Genomic DNA, 18,720 nt, shown 5'->3' on the forward strand with positions numbered 1-18,720 from the left:
ACATATTATGAACTTCTTGGAGATTAGTGATACTTATTACACTAACGGGGTCACTCCAAATTATGTGAGGCTCACACTTTTTCCATTCTCTCTGTTGGGTGAAGCTAAGTGATGGCGAAAGGCAGAACCAACTAATTCCATTACATCATGGAATGATTTGGCAAGAAAATTTCTATCAAGGTTCTTCCGTTCAGGCAAAACTGCAAAAATCAGAAGTGAGATAGTTGCCTTCAAACAGAAAGAATGAGAATCTTTATACTCAGTTTGGGAAAGGTTCAAGGGGCTACTCAGAGGCTGTCCTCATCACAATCAGACGAATGAAGTGTTAGTTCACACTTTCATAGAAGGGCTCCATCCCCAAACAAAAATTGTAGTAGATGCTACAGTTGGAGGTCAAGTATTGGAGAAAAGCTTTGATGAGATTTATGCATTATTGAACAAATTCTCCAAAAGCAATTCGGGTTGGCAAGGAGAGATGGGTAGGAACATGGTACAAAAATCACCAGGGGTTCTTGAATTAGATGTTGTCTCAACATTGTCAGCACAGGTCTCTGCACTAACCAACCAAGTCAATCAGATGACCATGATCAATAACAAGCAACAAGCCCAGCTAGTGCAACAAGTTCAAATATATTGTGAAGTATGTGAAGAGTGTCACATGAGCAATCTATGCCCAGCAAATCCAGAGTTTGTAAATTTTATGGGTAACGCAAATCGAGGCCAAACAAATCAGTATGGGGACACCTACAATCCTAACTGAAGGAATCATCCAAACTTCTCTTGGGGTGGAAATCAAGGCAATCAGAATTAATACCGGCCTCAAGCACCTAAACAACAATCCAGACCACCTCAGGCTGAATAACAAGCTAGCCTTGAGGAGATAATGGAGAAATTGATGGCCGACCAGCAAGCCCTCAATCAAAAATTAATAGCATATCAACAAACTTTCAATCAACAATTAATAGCAGATCAACAAACTTTCAATCAAAAAATAATGGCTGATCAGCAAGCTCAAGCCGCATCACTGAGAAATTTAGAGCACCACGTGGGCCAACTTGCCATAGCCCAAAATACCAGACCAGTAGGGGCTCTTCCTAGTGATATGAAGCCCAATCTAAAACTCAAGTCAATGCGGTTACCTTGAGAAATGGAAGAGCATTAGAAGAAGTTCCAAAGAAAAAGAAGAATACAGCTCATCCTGAGGGAGAATTAGTTCCCAAGCCAATTGAGGAGAATGAGAAAGATGATAAAGGACCCGAGCCAGTAATTGAGACTAGGCTACCACCTCCGTTTCCACAAAGACTGCAGAAGCAAAAAGATGATGCTAAGTACAAGAAATTCCTAGATATTTTGAGCCAAGTAACTGTGAATTTGCCTTTGGTGGAATTTTGTAGGAAGTGCCTAAGTATGCAAGGTATCTCAGAGATATTGTGGCAAACAAATGAAGACATGCAGAGTTCGAAACAGTTGCACTTACTGAAGAGTGCAATTCCAGAGTTCAGAGTAAACTTCCTCTTAAGTTGAAGGATCTTGGGAGTTTTATAATTCCTTTGTCTCTTGGAAAACAAGAAGTTGGAAGAGCCCTGTGTGATTTAGGGGCTAGTATAAATTTAATGTCATCCTCTTTGTTCAAGCAACTTGGGTTGGCTGTGCTTAGATCTACTACAATCACTTTACAGTTAGCAGATAGGTCACTAGTCATGCCAGAAGGAATTATTGAGTATGTGTTAGTTCGAGTGGGAAAGTTTATTCTCCCTGCTGATTTTATTGTTCTTGATTACGAGGTAGATGAGGAAGTGCCCATTATTTTGGGGCGACCATTCTTAGCTACTGGTGGTGCAATTATTGATGTGAGGGAAGGGAAGTTAAAAATGAGAGTTGACGATGATGAGGTCACTTTTAATGTGTACAATGCACTTAAGTTCCCTAAGCATTATGAGGACTTGTGCATGATTACTGTGGTCAAATTGAAGGGAATAGAGCAGAGTCAGTAAGTGAATTATAGTGATCCATATGGGATAACGGAGTTAGAGGAGGTGGTGTTTCCAGCTGAGCATGTAAAGATGATTGAGAAAAGAGCCATAGATGAAAGAGGAGACCTTCCGAGAGCGTGCAAAAATACTAGACTTCATGGGAGACAGAAGAAGAGAAAGCGCCCAGCTTGAGCAGAGTAGCAGAGTCATACCACGACTATAAATAAGGCGCTTGTTGGGAGGCAACCCAACCTGTATATCTTTTATTTATTGATTATTTTTTTAGTGTCACGTTTTGTGTTGTTTTTATTTTGCAGAGTAGGGGAAGTTTGAGTACCCAAAATTGAAGCTAAGGAGCATGTTTGAGCTTAAGTATGGGGTCGTCCTGACCCTTAATATTGAGGATCATGTCCGAACTAGGCCCGCAAGGGTCTTAGGGAGTATTTCTCACCCTTTTTTTAGGATCATGCATCGAGGTCTATTCATAATATAAGTGTGAGGGTGGGGAAACTACTTTCTGAAGTGTAATTGTATAAATTTTTTTATTAGTTAAGAAACGAAAAAAGAAAAAAAATAGAAAAAGCTCAGACTTTTCCCAACGATGGATTTGTTGGACAATTTTCTTGAGGGATAAAGTCCGATTAAAAACACCATAAAGATTTTTTTATTTTTTAGGATAGTTAGGTAGTATCCCTTGGTTTTTCTTTGGGCACCGGTTCTTTTCCAAGGGTGTAGCTCGAATCGTGTACTTTATTTATATTTTTAGGAGTAGTTTAGAAAGAAACTGAGTCGCTTTGAGATATTCATTGACATGGTTGATGCACATGCATCTTGTTTTCCCGTTTATTTGGTTTGAATTGTGAAGCCTAAGTAAAGTAAATAACCTATTTTGTGACGCCCTTTTTCAGTTGTTTGACTCGTATGACACATAGTGCAATATTGCTTAAATTTCTCAATTATGTGTTCTTGCTTGACTTGAGAGTTGAACATAACCGTCTTGATTGAGTCATGTGCAACATGTGTGTGAGGATTTGCGATTTTCTGTGCTATCCAGTGTAGTCTAGAACTTGCCCTGTTTGTTAATTGAAGCGAAATTGTAAGTTGTGCTAATCTAGGAGATGACGTAGGCATTTTCTTGCTTGATCATGGATGTGCTTGTCACATAAAAATAAAATTTTCCATTTCTATCCCCTTTGAGCCTATAGACTTTTCTTTTGGCACCCACATTATAAGCCATACCCCTATTTTGTTCTTAATTGGATATTGATTGAACCTTTACCTCCTAAGGCACTTAGTCGCTAAAAGAACTAAGGTGAGATATTGAGGAGTGGCTTTTGAGTGGAACCATGGAAGGGCCTGTTGGTGCACTAAAGCTGAAATCAAAAGGTCACTAGATAATGAACTTTAAAGTATGGAGTGTGTGAAGAAAAGAAAAGAAAAAGAAAGAAAGAAAAGAAAGAAAAATTGCAAGAAAAGAGAAAAAATATGATAGTTCAAATAATGTAGAAAAACACACACCTCCAATTATTATCGATTGTGCTAGTGTGAGTATAGAAGTGCTTAATTAAAAAAGGGCTATGTTGTCTATGGTTTGTGGCAAGTGAATTTGTTGAGAAGAAGATGTGCTTGAATTGTGAATGTAGTGTATTAAAATGCTTAGGAGGATTAGTCACTATTTCTAAATGTACCATACCCGGTCCTTAGACTACATTACAACCTTAAAGTTCTAATTGATCCTAGATTTGGCTAGCTTAAATTAGTAGAGATATACACTACGGACAAACTTATGGTATAACCATGGGATGCATATGAACTCTTTGTGAGAGTGAGCAAATTTAGTTCAATTGTGCGATGTCCTTAATCTATATTCAAAAGTATATTTGAATATGTGGATTATCTATATTCACTCTTTTGGTTGTTGGTGAGGGCACATGATCTCATGAATGATTAGTAATGTTGTAAACTTTCTTGTTGGGTAAGTGCGTGAGTTGAGAGGGCTTAGTGGTTGCAAGTCGGCCTTTGAGGTTGGGTGGTGACAATTAGGTTGTTGTAATTGATTGAATTGAATTATTATACTTGGGCATGCTTAAGTGGGAAGAATGTGAATTTTTGTGTGTTCATGCTTGTGTGCCGTATTGATCATAGTCAAGGGTATAATGTGTGGTTAAAAGTTAAAGTGCTCCTCTATAATTGATAATTGTACGTAGTTGGAGGGTAGTAGATTGTCCCATTGCTCGAAGATGAGCAAGAGTCTAAGTGTGAGGTGTTGGTGTTTAGCTTAACGCATATATATTTCTATACATATCGCCTCATATTTTACTTTTGTTTCATTAATTTGGGATGTTAAATGCTCTGATTTATATTAATTTGAAGTGTTTTTATGTGTAGGAATGATTCGAGAGCAATTGGGGACGAAACACACAAGATTTGAGCCAAACCGAATGAAACCGGGAAACTTGCAACTTTGGGCACCACCTCGCTGTGGCGCCAAAAACAGTAGCTAAAAATATTGGAGCACCATGGAGGGCGCCTGGTGCTAGCCAGGGCACCCGTGATGTGAATTTTCTCCAATTTCGCCTGGGACAAGGTTATCTCGGCCCTAGACCTACCCACCATGTATAAAAGCAAGACGAAACCTATTTTTGATGGGAAGGACGCACTTTGGGAGGAAAGATACACAAGGGATCATGAGGAAGCGGAGAATTCTCAGCTTTCTTCATCTTTTTCTAGTATTTCTAGTTGATTAAACACTTACGCAATTGTTTGATTACATCATGAGTGGATAAACGCCCATTGTTCTGGGGTTGTGATTTAGCCATGAATATTGTTGTTTGATATTAGCTTGACCTTGATTATAATGCACCAATATATGGTTGTTTCTTCAATTCTGTTTTTAATTGCTTAATTGTCTGGCCAGCAGTTAAGTTCTATTTACTATCTATGCTATGCTTGAGAAATCCGTATTTAGATTAGGGAAGAATTGAAGAGAGCATGATCTTAACCCTTAAGGGGAGCGGATTTGTGGTTAGGATAGGAATATACCTAATCACCGTGCTTAATTAAATATCGTAATCTTAATGTGTCTTAATAGATTGATTTCATAGGAATACAGGCGTTAATTTATTGAGAATAGGTGAGTGGTACTTCGGGAGAAGGTTGTGAGAGCATTTCTCGATTAATTAACAACCATGAGTGAATTATATGAAAGGGAGAGTTAATTAGAACACAATACGAATGGTGAATCGATCACAACCCTAGAATACTTGTCTCTACTGAATACACAACAATCAACTCGTTACTTGATAATTTAGTTATTATTTAGAATCGTAGTATAATATAATCATATTATTGGATTTTGATTTTAGCTGGATTGAATAATAATTTTAGTGATTTAGTGAGTAGTTTATACAAGTCTCTGTGGGTTCGATACTCAACTTATCATTATATTACTTGTTGACAACATATACTTGCGTGTGCGTTTGGGAGCAACAGTCATTTAGGACTTGTCTACAAAATTTGGCATCATTCAGAGTTGATTTGGTTAGTTTCGGCACGAGTTTTCGAAGTTGGAAGATTTGGAAGTTCATAGTTTTATTCATGGTGCGATTTGCATTTTCAACATTATTTGATGTGATTTGAGACCCCAACAAGTCCGTGTTAGGCTATAGAACTTGTTTGTGTATTTAGACAGGGTCCCGGGGGCCTCGACTGTGTTCCGGATGGGCTATAGGCCAATTCCTCCTATTTTGAACAGTTGTTTCTGTTTTTTGGTATCCTCCTTCGCGATCGCGAAGTTCCCCTCGCGTTCGCGAAGTGTTGTTGCTGACCACCTCAAAATCCTTCTTCACGTTCGTGTTAAACCTATCATGTTCGCGAAGGTTTGTTTTTCCCTTAATCGCATTCGCGATTAGCCTCCCGTGTTCGCATAGTTTTCGTTCCTTGTTCTTCGTTTGCACTCCTTCCCTCGCATTCACGAAGGTGTTATTTCTGGACAACCTCACTTTCCTATTCGCATTCGTGATCCTCCTGTCACGTTCGTGAAGCACATCTGGGCATCCCTCATTTTTCCTTCTTCGCGAACGCGAGTAGACTTCCGCGTTCGTGATGCTTTAACATCTGGGCAGAATATAAGTTTTCCAAATCAAGGGTTAGGCCATTTTCATTATATTTTGACTTGTAGAGCTCGATTTTGAGAGATTCTTTGTGGGGTTTTCAATTAAATCGATTGGGTAAGTGTTCTTCACCTAGTTTTTAATATATGCCATGATTTTATCTTGATTTTTATCATTTAATTTGTGTTTTGAGTTGAGCAAAATGTTGGTTTCTCAAGAAAGTTTTCAAAATGAAAATTCATGATTTGAAGGGCGAAATGGTATCGGAATTTGATAATTTTTATTTGATTGAACTCGTATCGGAATGAATATTTGATTTTTGTTTAATTTGTCGGGTTCCGAGGTGTGGGCTCAGGGGTCGACTTTTGGACCGATTTTTGAATTTTCTTAAAGATTGAGACTTTATGATCTGGAATAGTTTCTTATAAGTTTTATTTGTACTTTGAACTTATTTTGGTTAGATTTGAGCTGTCCGGAGGTCTTTTCACCCGAGAAGTTCATTTTAGAGTATCGGTTTGTATTCTTTGAGGTAAGTATCTTGCATAACTTTGTGCGGGGGATTTTCCCTTAGGATTTGAGTCTTCTATGTTGATTGTAATTCGTGTACGCGAGGTGACGAGTGCGTGCTCGGACTTATTTGTGGAAAGTTGGCTTTTTAGGGTTCTTAGGTCCTTATATTCACTGAGTATGAAGTTGTTCTTGATATGATTGAGTTTCCTATTTACTAGTTTCACCTCTACATGCTTAATTTGAATTAATTGCTTTATGATTCTCTCTTATTGCCTATTTTACTCTTATTTAACTTAATTGGAGATTTTTATCTCTCTGATTGTCATGCTATCTTTTCATAACTACCTATCTTTATCTGAAATTATTATTATCTCATCCTATAATTGTTTAGTCTTAACTGAGGTTGCGATTATCTTTCCACCGCTTATCCTTAATTTGATTGTTGAATGACCTTCGTAGTTGCTCAACCTTAAAAGAAGTTAGATACCATATATTTTAGTTGTAATAGCATTATTTGACTCGTGTTAGCTTCCTTGTTGTTGAATTATATATTGTGGGATAATTGCTACATTTTAGTTTTCCCTTGTTAAGTTGTTCTCTTTACCCCTAGCATTATTTACTGTGGTTATTCTTTGTGAACGGGTTTTACCGTTTCTTTATGATTTAAAGTTCTTGAGTTGATTTACTTACCGTACTTTGTATTGTTGTCATTGTTGTCGTTGTAATTGTTTTGGTGATGCACGAGATTTCTGTCGTGCTGTAACTATTATCTCTATTGGCTGTGCTGCATATTTACTTTGCAACTACGGAACGGTATTCCGGGAGATCCCCCTGTTCTGCATATTTACATTGAGACTACGGAAATGTATTCCGGGAGATCACCCTATTGTGCATATTTACTTTGGGACTACGGAATAGTATTCTGGGAGATCCCCCTACATATTTACTTTGGGACTATGGAACGGTATTGATGAGTAGTGATTTTACCACTCAATCTAGTATCTTTTCCTTAGCTTTTATGTCGTTTAACTATAATATGAGGTCATTTATGGTGTGTATTGTTAGATTTTCAGGAAAATGATGCCAGGAAGTGATTTGATTTCAATTGGAGTGGAATTGAGCAAAAAAGGGTGGAATCATGCAAAAACTCCCCAGTGATTCTGCATCCGTGGAAGGATGGTCGCAAGAGCGACCCCGCTTCTGCGAGAAAATGATCGCTTCTATGGAAATGGCTGAGCATGCAAGAAACTACATTTGCGGTTATAATGTCGCTTCTACGGTGGCGCATCTGCGCCTTTTGCACCGCATCTGCGATTACAGAGTTGTACAGGTCCCCCGCATCTGTGAGTGGATTTTCGCTTCTGCGGTAGCGCATCTGCGGTACCAAGAATATCTCTATACGCCGCTTCTGCAATAAGTAATCCGCATCTGCGGAACTGCATCTGCATGAATTGTTCCGCAGATGCGGAGGACATGCATCAGATCTGGGCATATTAGTCAATTCACATTTTCTTAACCCCAAACCATTTTTATACTCGTTCAAGCAGATATATTAGGGATCTTTGGCATATTTTTAATTCTTATGGCTTGAGAGAACAAGGTTGGAAGCTAGGGCTTTTGCACACACACTTTGGTTTTGAAGATTTGATACTTGTGGTTAAGATTTTCTTACCCATTTATGTTGCTTTCTTCATTTCCTTGCTTTTTATTGTATATCTAAGTGTGTAGTATTTTATCCAACACTTGAATCTTGTTTATGGAAATATTCTTGTTTAAAGTGTGGATTAAATACCTTGTTGTACTTATGTATTGAATGAACACTAGTATGAGTAGTGAACCGGGTAATCTAAGGTTTTGGATGAAACCGTTGTGGATGAACTTGTTGTTATATTAATATAGTTTTGAGTTGGTTGTTAATCTCTATTTGTTCAACTATGTTTTGATTTTGGTTAGTTGAAAGGATCCTCAATTAGCCGTGCCTATTTATTATGTATCTTCTTGAGAGAGTGTGCATATTTAGGTAATTGTTTGAACAACATCACTCCCGGAGTATAGGCGAGAGTCATAACCGAGGGTTTAGAGGTTGGAGTAGAGATAACGATACCGCGGGTGCAATCTAAGTGAACTGTAATGTGAATCTAGCTAGCGTAGCTTGAGAGAGTGCGTCTAGTAAATTATCATAATTACTTGAGAGAGAGTTATGATAGCTGGAGAGTTCATGATCGATAGAGACAACAAAATCATAGCTATAAGAAACATACGACTAAGGCAATCAACAACGGGGGATTAATTAGCATAAACTAGCTCATATTTGTAAAGTCATGAAATACGTTGGATCGTTACTTGAGTGTAATCCCAATGCAACCATACTTGTATCCATTGCTCATTTTAATTGCTTTCTAGGGTAGTTTATATTTCCACATTTAGATATAAATATTTTCCAAACCATATTCTAAGCATTTGGCATTGCGCGATAAGTGATAATTTTCTTATATTCCTAATCGCCTACATATTGTTCTCTGTGGGATTCGACCCCGACTCATAGTTGGGTAAATTATATTGCATGCGACCGTGACCATTTACTTTTTAGTAGTGGATTTGGACGACATCAGGTATTCCGGGAGATCCCCCTATTCTGCAAACATTTTACGTGATGTACGTACTTTTCCTTATGCTTACTAGCTGGTATGAACTATGTTAGAACACTTGCACACACATACACGTAGCTAAGCACCGTTATCAGATAAGAGGTGTTTCTTGATATTGTTGAGTATAGATGCACATCCTTGTTTACTAGCCTTCTATGTGAGAATGGCTCTATTTGGCACGCGAGTCGTCAGTTAAGTTATGAGGTGTGATGAGGGCACATGATGTTAAGTGTTAGGGTTGAGGTATTGAGACCCGTGAGTTGTAATTTATCTGAGGTTCGGTACTTCATGAAGTTGTTGACTAAAATCTGAGTTGAGAGCAGTCGTAGTTGCTGAGTTATTATTTGTCCTTGCTGTATCTGTGATTTCAGATTTAACTTGTGTTTCCGCTCACTCTTTTGTGTTATTATTATGGTATTCCGCTGGTACTTGTCATTTTTCATTTTTATTGTAATTGCTGTATTCTTAGTCATATTGTGTAGTCTTTATATCTAAATCATGCATTGTTGTTCCTATACTTATACTTGTTCAGTTTATTAGACCAGTAGGTGTCTTGACTGTTCCTCATCACTACTCCACCGAGGTTAGTTTTGATAGTTACTAGGCACCGTTGTGGTATGCTCATTCTACACTTTTGTACAATTTTTGTACAGATCCAAGTATCGGATCGCTAGTAATTGTGCGGACTGTTGATGTGGAGTCTCAAGGTAAACCTGTTGTTGTGTTCATAGGCTTCGGAGTCACATTCCTATTTTTTTGTATTCACACTGCTTACTTATTTCCAAACAGTTGTATTTAGAAGTTGTAGTAAACTCTGTAGAACTTATGACTTGTACTACCTATTTTGGGAAATTGTAAGTTTTTTTGTAAAGATTTATATATCGAGACTATTATATTTTCTTTATTATTATTGTTATTCAGTAAATGTTAGGCTTACCTAGTCACTAAGACTAGGTTCCATCACGATACCCAACGGAGGGGAAATCGGGTCGTGACAAGTTGGTATTAGAGCTCTAGGTTCATAAGTGCTACAAGTCATAAGTGAGTTTAGTAGAATCTTGCGGATCAGTACAGAGACATCTGTACTTATCTTCGAGAGGCTACGGAACTATTAGGACAATCTCACTTCTTTCATTCCTATCGTGTGGGCTTATTTATCTCGGAGTTTAAACTTTTATCATTCCATTCTCTCATAGATGGTGACGACACGAGCTGCAATTATCGATGACGTTGCTCCCAGAGCAGGTTTCGCTAGAGGCAGAGACAGAGGCCGACGAGGAGTATGTTCCACGACTAGAGCACCTACCAGAGCAACAATTGAGGAGCCGCCGGTAGCTCCAGGTGGGGGGCAAGTACTGGAGGCGCCTGTTGTTACCCCCAGACTTCAGTGGACTTTAGCACAGTTCCTGAGCATGTTTGGTACATTGGCTCAGGCGGGGTTAATCCTAGTTGCACCAACTACTTCACAAACTGGAGGAGGGATTCAGACTCCCACCGCATACTCTCAAGAGCAGTGAGTTCACGTTGGTCAGGTTCCAGGTATCATGTCGACACAGCCTGTGGTTCCAGTTCAGCCCATGGTCAGGCCAACAACATTTGAGGAAGGGCATCTTAGACTTGCAAGGTTAAAGAAATATGACCCTCCTACATTCAGTGGTTTGGATTTAAAGAGTGTATGGGGTTCTATAGAGGAGTGTCATCGCACTCTCCGCACTATGGGTATTGTTGATTGTTGAGATGATTGGGTTGCTTTTATTACGTTCTAGCTTTAGGGAGAGGCTTATCAGTGGTGGCGGGTATATGAGTTGGGTTTCCCGGCCGATGCAGCTTCACTTACATGGGTTCAGTTTTCAGAGATGGTTTTAGAGAGTTTGTATCTCATTCCCTTTGGGATGCATGGCATGCGAAGTTTGAGCAGCTGCGCCAGGACACTATGTTAGTATTAGAAAATGCCGTCAGATTCAGTGATTTGGCTAGACATACACTTGCCTTGGTCTCTAAAGTTAGAGAGCGAGTATGTAGATTCATTAAGGGGATCATGCATGATATTCGGTTCAGTATGGCTCGAGAGTTGGAGTCAGATGTTTTGTTTTAGCAGGTGGTAGGGATCGCTCGCCGGTTAGAGGGCATGTGGGATCATGAGAGAGAGGACAGACGAGATCAGGAGAGAGAGTAAAAGGAGGCAAGGAGGCCTCATAGACCGGAGAGATCTGCTGGTCCTTATTTTGGACGCATGGTGCGACATTGTAGATGTTTCGTGGGTCAGCTAGTTCAGTTTGCACTTCATCTTCGCACAATGATTCAGGTGTTCGTGGGTATCAGAGTACTCGTATCGCATAGTTCCTATATCCACATCAACAGAGGGGTTGCTTTGAGTGTGGAGATACTAGCCACATGGTGAAAGATTGTCTAGACTTCGGGCAGATGTGTCGCAGTTAGGTATTCAGGCGAGTAGAGGGGGCCCAAAAGGGGGTGGCCCGACCCGTTGATGTGTTTCTTATGGTAGGCTTGAGGCCGTTGCGCTAGATAATGTTATACATGTGTGCTTTCGGTTTGTTATAAAGGAACATCATCTATATTTCATTACAATTCTACTTATCGGGGTGAGTTCCCTTATTTGTTGCTCCACTTATGGGTGCGTTTCATGATTTGGCACTCTGTTTGCGTGTTTGCCCCTATTGGGAGATTTTATGAGTGATAGCCCGTGTCTATCGTCTGTTTTTATTCATTATTGAGAGTTATAAGACTAGTAGAAAATTTTTGTTATCCATTACGGTAGGTTTGATGTGATTCCTGAGTATGTTAGTTATGAGCTGTGATTTTTATGCTCCACCGGTGTGGGAGCTAGTACTTGTTGCAAATTATTATGGAATTGATCTAATGAAAGGTTCCAGTTGGTTTGATATATATCCTACTTGTTATTTAGAGTTGAGGGCGGGACTCTAGTGATTTCATGTGATTTGATGTGTTCGAACCGGGTTGTGTACCGCGATAGAAGTTATATCAGGATGAGGTCTTTGTGATTTGTTCATATGCTTTAATTCTTTATTTGTTATATTGTTTTGTAGGTTAGTACTGATAAAGAGTTGTGCCTGTCGGGCTTGTTTGATAGTTCCCTTATGAGTTTCTCTTTACATATTCAGTCATTTTCATTCTATGCTTCTTGAGTTTTAGCTTGCGGGGTGTATGCCGGTGGTTCTTGTATCATCATCAGTGTTGTGAAGGTTTGAAATGGGTTCCTATCAGATATGAGGCTAATTGCCAGTGCTGGGTTGATTTCGAGTAGCTATTAAGATAAAACGTGTTATTATGGGACTATGTGTGGTGTGTTGTATTGTGTAGTCGTACCTTGTGGGTGTGTTCATGACTTGATGTAGCTGGTTGAGACTGATACATGATATGGATTTAGAATCGGGTCTTCTAGAAATGAATAGAAGGTGAGGATTTGTGGGTATGAGGCTTATCTGTATTGGTAGAAAAGCTAAATTGCAATTGAGATGATGTCGTCAGGCTTATGTAGATTGGGGTGACGTGGGATCACCCATGGGTGTATGTTGGCAGTGTGGGTTCAGTGATTTGAGGACTTCAAGGCGAATCTTGGCACGTTCGAGGATGAACGTTTGTTTAAGATGGGGAGGATGTAATGACCCGGCCGATCATTTTGAGAATTTAAGCTCTGTTCTACGGTGTAAGGTCTTGAACAACTTCATATTATGTGTATCAACTTGCGTGCGTGGTTGAATTCAGTTACTAGATGAGTCAGAGTCGAATTAGAAGAACGAAGATAGTTTTGGAAGCTTAAGAGATGAGGATTTGACCGGAATTTGACTTTTGTATAAATAGCCTCGGATGGGTTTTGGATGATTTCAATAGCTTTGTATGGTGATTTGGGACTTAGGCGTACGTTTGGATTCGGATTTGAAGGCCCGTAGGATAATTTGAGGCTTTCGGCGAAAGTTGGAAAAGTTGATGTTCGAAAAATGAAGAAGTTTGACCCATAGTTGACTTTTGTGATATCGAGGTCGGAATGCGATTTCGAGAGTTGGAACAACTCTGTTATGTCATTTGGGACTTGTATTCAAAATGTGGCATCATTCAGAGTTGATTTGATTGGTTTCGACACGAGTTTTTGAAGTTGGAAGATTTGAAAGTTCATAGTTTGATTCAAGGCGCAATTTGCATTTTCAGCGTTGTTTGATGCGATTTGAGACCCCGAGCTAGTCCGTGTTAGGTTTTAAAACTTGTTGTGTGTTTAGATGGGGTTTCAGGGGCCTCGGGTGCGTTTCGGGTGGACTACAGGTCAATTCCTCCAATTTTTGAACTGTTGTTTTTGGTTTTCTAGTATACTTCTTCGCGATCACGAAGTTCCCCTCGCATTCGCGAAGTGTTACTGCTGACTACCTTGAAATCATTCTTCGCGTTCGCGTTCAACCTATCGCGTTCGCGAGGGTTTGTTTTTCCCTTAATCGCGTTCGCGATTAGCCGCCCGTGCTCGTGTAGGTTTTGTTCCTTGTTCTTCGTTTGCACTCCTTCCCTCACGTTTGCGAAGGGTTCTTTCTGGACAACCTCACTTTCCTCTTCGCGTTCGCGAGCCTCCTGTCGCATTCGCGAAGCACATATGGGAAGCACTCATTTTTCCTTCTTCGCGAACGCGAGTAGCCTTCCGTGTTCGCGATGCTTTAACATCTGGGCAGAATATAAGTTTTTCAAATCGAGGGTTAGGCCATTTCCATCATATTTTGACTTGTAGAGCTCAGGCTTGAGCGATTCGTTTTGGGGATTTCAAGAAAATCTATTGGATAAGTGTTCTTTACCTAGTATTTAATATATTCCATGATTTTATCTTCATTTTTATCATTTAATTTGTGTTTTGAGTTGAAGAAAATGTTGGTTTTTGAAGAAAGTTTTCAAAATAAAAAATCATGGTTTGAAGGGCGAAATAATATCGGAATTTGATAATTTTTGTATGGTTAAACTCATATCGGAATAGGTATTCGGTTTTTGTAGAAGCTGTCGAGTTCTGAGGTGCAGGCCCGGAGGTCGACTTTTTGACCGTTTTTTGGATCTTGTTAAAGATTGAGACTTTATAATCTGGAATAATTTCTTATAAGTTTTATTTGTGCTTTGAAGTTATTTTGGTTAGATTTGAGCCGTCTGAAGGTCTTTTCACCCGAAAAGTTTATTTTAGAATATCTGTTTGTCTTTTCTGAGGTAAGTATCTTGCCTAACCTTATGTGAGGGATTTTCCCTTAGGATTTGAGTCTTCTATGTTGATTGTAGTTCGTGTACGCAAGGTGACGAGTGCGTCTCAGACTTATTTATGGAAAGTTAGCATTTTAGGGTTCTTAGGTCGTTATATTCACTGAGTATGAAGTTGTTCTTGATATGACTAAGTTTCCTATTTACTAGTTTTACTTCTACATGCTTAATTGGAATTAATTGCTTTATGACTCACTCTTATTACCTATTTGACTCTTATTTGACTTAACTAAAGATTTTTATCTCTTCTATTGTCATGATATCTTTTCATAACTGCCTATCTTTATCTAATATTATTATTATCTCATCCTATAATTATTTAGTCTTAATTGAGTTTGCGATTATCTTTCCGCTGCTTATCCGTAATTAAATTGTTGAATGACCTTTCTACTTGCTCAACCTTAAAAGAAGTTAGATACCCTATATTTCAGTTGACATAGCGTTATTTGTAATTATTTGACTTGTGTTAGTTTCCTTGTTGTTGAATTATATATTGTGGGATCATTGCTACATTTTAGTTTTCCCTGGTTATGTTGTTCTCTTTACGCCTAGCATTCATTACTATGGTTATTCCTTGTGAACTGGTTCTACCGTTTCTTTGTGATTTAAAGTTCTTGAGTTGATTTACTTGTCGTACTTTGTATTATTGTCATTGTTGCCGTTGTACTTATTGTGGTGATGTACGAGGTTTCTGCCGTGTTGTAACTGTTATCTCTGTTGGTTGCACTGCATATTTATTTTGGGACTATGGAACGGTATTTCGGGAAATCCCCATGTTCTACATATTTACTTTGGGACTATGAAACAGTATTCCGGGATATCCCCCTGTTCTGCATATTTACTTTTGGACTACGGAACGGTATTCTGGGAGATCCCCCTGTTCTGCAAACATTCGACGTGATGTCCGATCTTTTCCTTATGCTCACTAGCTGGTATGAACTATGTTAGGAAACTTGCACAAGCATACACGTAGCTAAGCACCCTTATCGGATATGAGGTTTTTCTTGATATTGTTGAGTATAGATGCACACCCTTATTTACTAGCCTTCTATGTGAGAATGACTTTATTTGGCACGCGAGTCATCAATGCGGTTATGAGGTGTGATGAGGGAACATGATGTCAAGTGTTAGAATTCAGGTATTGAGACTCGTGAGTTGTAATTTATTCGAGGTTCGGTACTTCGTGAAATTGTTGACTAAAATATGATGTGAGAGCTGTCGTAGTTGTTGAGTTATTATTTGTCATTGTTGTATCTGTGATTTCGATTTAAGTTGTGTTTCTGCTCACTCTTCTATGTTATTATTATGGTATTCCACTGGTACTTATCGTTTTTCCTTTCTTATTGTAGTTACTATATTGTTAGTCATATTGCGTAGTTTTTATGTAGAAATTATGCACTGTTGTTCCTATACTTATACTTGTTCAGTTTATTAGACCAGTAGGTGTCTTGAATGTTTCTCGTCACTACTCCACCAAGTTAGTCTTGATACTTACTGGGCACCGCTGTGGTGTACTCATTCTACACTTCTGTACAATTTTTGTACAGATCTAGGTATTGGATCGCTAGTAGTTGTAAGGACCGTTGCAGTGGAGATTCAAGGTAAACCTCTTGCTACGTTCACAAGTTTCAGAGTCACCTTCCTATTTTTTTGTATTCACACTGTTTACTTATTTCCAAACAGTTGTATTTAGAAGTTGTAGTAAACTCTATAGAGCTTACGACTTGTACTACCTGTTTTGGGAAATTGTAAGTTTGTTTGTAAAGATTTCTATATCGAGACTGTTAGATTTTCTTTATTATTATTTTTATTTAGTAATGTTAGGCTTACCTTGTCCCTAAGACTAGGTGCCATCATGATATCCAACAGAGGAAAAATTAGGTCGTGATATGTTGGTATTAGAGCTCTAGGTTTATAGGTGTTACGAGTCATAAGCGGGTCTAGTAGAGTATTACGGATCGGTACGGAGACGTTTGTACTTATCTTCAAGAGGCTATTTATATGTACTTCAAATATCTTTGGTGTAAACTTTTCGTTAACGGATATGCAATCATGAGATCAGTTCTAATGTACTCAAGTGATACGCTTTGTTTCTGAACTTCCTCTTTGATAGTCAAGTACTTTGATTCTATATGTTTGGAACCTTTGGTGTGCTTATCATTCCTGGAGAAGAATACTGATGTAAATTATCACAGTAAATTTTCAGCAGCTTGGTAATGATGTCGACAACCCCAAGTCATGAAATAAAATTTCGCAACCATAATGCATGGATTGTGGTGCCATAAATTCTGCTTCCATCGTGGATGTAGCAATGTCAGACTATTTGTCACACTTTCATGATATTGCTACTTTAGCTAATTGAAACAAATAACCGAACATAAACTTTCTACTATCAATACATCCTGCAAAATCTGAATTCGAGTATCCAACAACTTCCAAATGCTTGGATTCTTATACATGAGCATGTAATCCATCGTTCCTTTTAGGTACCTCAAGAATTTCTTTGCAGATTTCCAGTGGTCAATTCCTAGGTTACTCTAATATCTTCCTAGCATTCCGACTGCAAAACTAATATCTGGTTTTCTGCAAGTTTGAGCATACATCAGACTACCAACAATAGAGAAGTAAGGAATTTGTTCCATTTCTTTTTGTTCTTTATCATTCTTAGGGTATTACATGAGACTAAAGTTGTCCCTTTTTGAATTGGAACAATTCCTGCTGAACAATTGTTCATGTTAAATCTATCTTGAATTCTTTTGATATAACCTTTCTGAGGCAATCTCAATAATCCTTGTGATCTATCATAGAATATTTCTATTCCTATCATACAGGATTCCTCACCCATACCTTTCATTTCAATATTCTTAGAGAGAAATTCTTTAGTCTTACGCAATATGCCTAAATCATTGGTAGCAAGTAGAATATCGTCAACATATATGACTAAAAATATAAATTGATCCTACTATTTGGTATATACACCATTCAACAGTATTTTCCATAAATTCAAAAAATATTATGGTATTATTAAACTTTATATACCATTATCGTGAGGTTTGTTTAAGTCCATATATTGGTTTCTTCAATTTACACACCATTTGACCTTTTCCTTTTGTTTCGAAACCCTCTGGTTGGTCCATATAAACTTGTTCCTCGAGGTCTTCACTAAGAAAGGAAGTTTTAAAATCCATTTGGTGTAACTTTAAATCATAACGAGTCACCAAAGCCATAATAATTCTTAACGAGTCTTTCTTTGAGACCGGTGAAAAGGTCTATTTGTAATGAATGCCTCCTTTATGAGTATGGGCCTCAAGTTTATTGGGTCACATAAATAATTTTAAAAAAATCTAACAAATTTGACCTGCTCCGTGAAGAACTCATTTGCTCACCCCCTTCCCCCCAAACCCTCCGTCCTTGTAGTTTATATTTTGTTTTGCCCTATTCTGTTCCATATATATATATATCACTTTGAGAACTAATGCTCTGATTTCTTCTTTAAATACTTTTTTTTGGTTTCCCACTCGGTGTCCGGTACCCGCATTGGAGCCCGACTATATTCAGATTCGCGCCGGGTAAGGCCCCATTCTGGGGGTAGTGCTCCCTACCAAGGATTTTTCCATACCCAGGGCTGGAATTTGAGACCTCTGGTTAAGGGAGGAGCAGCCCTATCCACTGCACCACATCTTTTGTTTTTTTTAAAACAATTTTGGACCATTTCTCGATTTGTGCATGTCATCCTTGCGCAGAGGCCATGCTAATCTTCTCTGTATCATTCCAATTTTATCGGATGTCCCCAAAGGGACTCTTCTTTAAATACTTACTATCTTCTTCTAACTTCTATCATTGACAATTATGAGAACTTCCTAAATGGAAATCTCTAATGTTTTGATCTTCATTTGGAGTTTCCTCCCAAATTCATGAAGAATTAACTCGAATAACCACTTGCATTCAATTGCTTAAACTAAAAATAGTCGGAGTATGTATATTATATATAAAATACATAAATAATATATTTATAATCGTATATAATATAGTATTTAATCTATATTAGTTAAGAAAAATAAAGAGTGAATCCCACCGCTTTCGAATTCATGCTAAACAATGATTTTCCAAGAGATATATGTGAGTGCGTGTGTGTGCCTTTGTGCATGCGTGTGTCTGCGGCTGCTCGCGTATGCAAAGAGTAGTTTTGCATGCCATTGCACAAGTCTCCTCTCATTT

The 18,720-nt window shown here is 38.4% G+C and overlaps 2 non-coding genes across 2 annotated transcripts; both read right to left on the minus strand.

Annotated features, from left to right (window-relative positions):
* Positions 1-205: 205 nt before the first annotated feature.
* LOC138878781 (small nucleolar RNA R71) lies at positions 206-312 on the minus strand. The gene has a single exon (XR_011402557.1). It is a non-coding gene; the product is annotated as a small nucleolar RNA R71 (small nucleolar RNA).
* Positions 313-18,199: 17,887 nt separating this feature from the next.
* On the minus strand, positions 18,200-18,302 carry LOC138878805 (U6 spliceosomal RNA). The gene has a single exon (XR_011402581.1). It is a non-coding gene; the product is annotated as a U6 spliceosomal RNA (small nuclear RNA).
* Positions 18,303-18,720: the final 418 nt, after the last annotated feature.

Source organism: Nicotiana sylvestris, chromosome 9 (assembly GCF_000393655.2).
Source record: "Nicotiana sylvestris chromosome 9, ASM39365v2, whole genome shotgun sequence".
NCBI classification, from domain to species: Eukaryota; Viridiplantae; Streptophyta; class Magnoliopsida; order Solanales; family Solanaceae; genus Nicotiana; species Nicotiana sylvestris.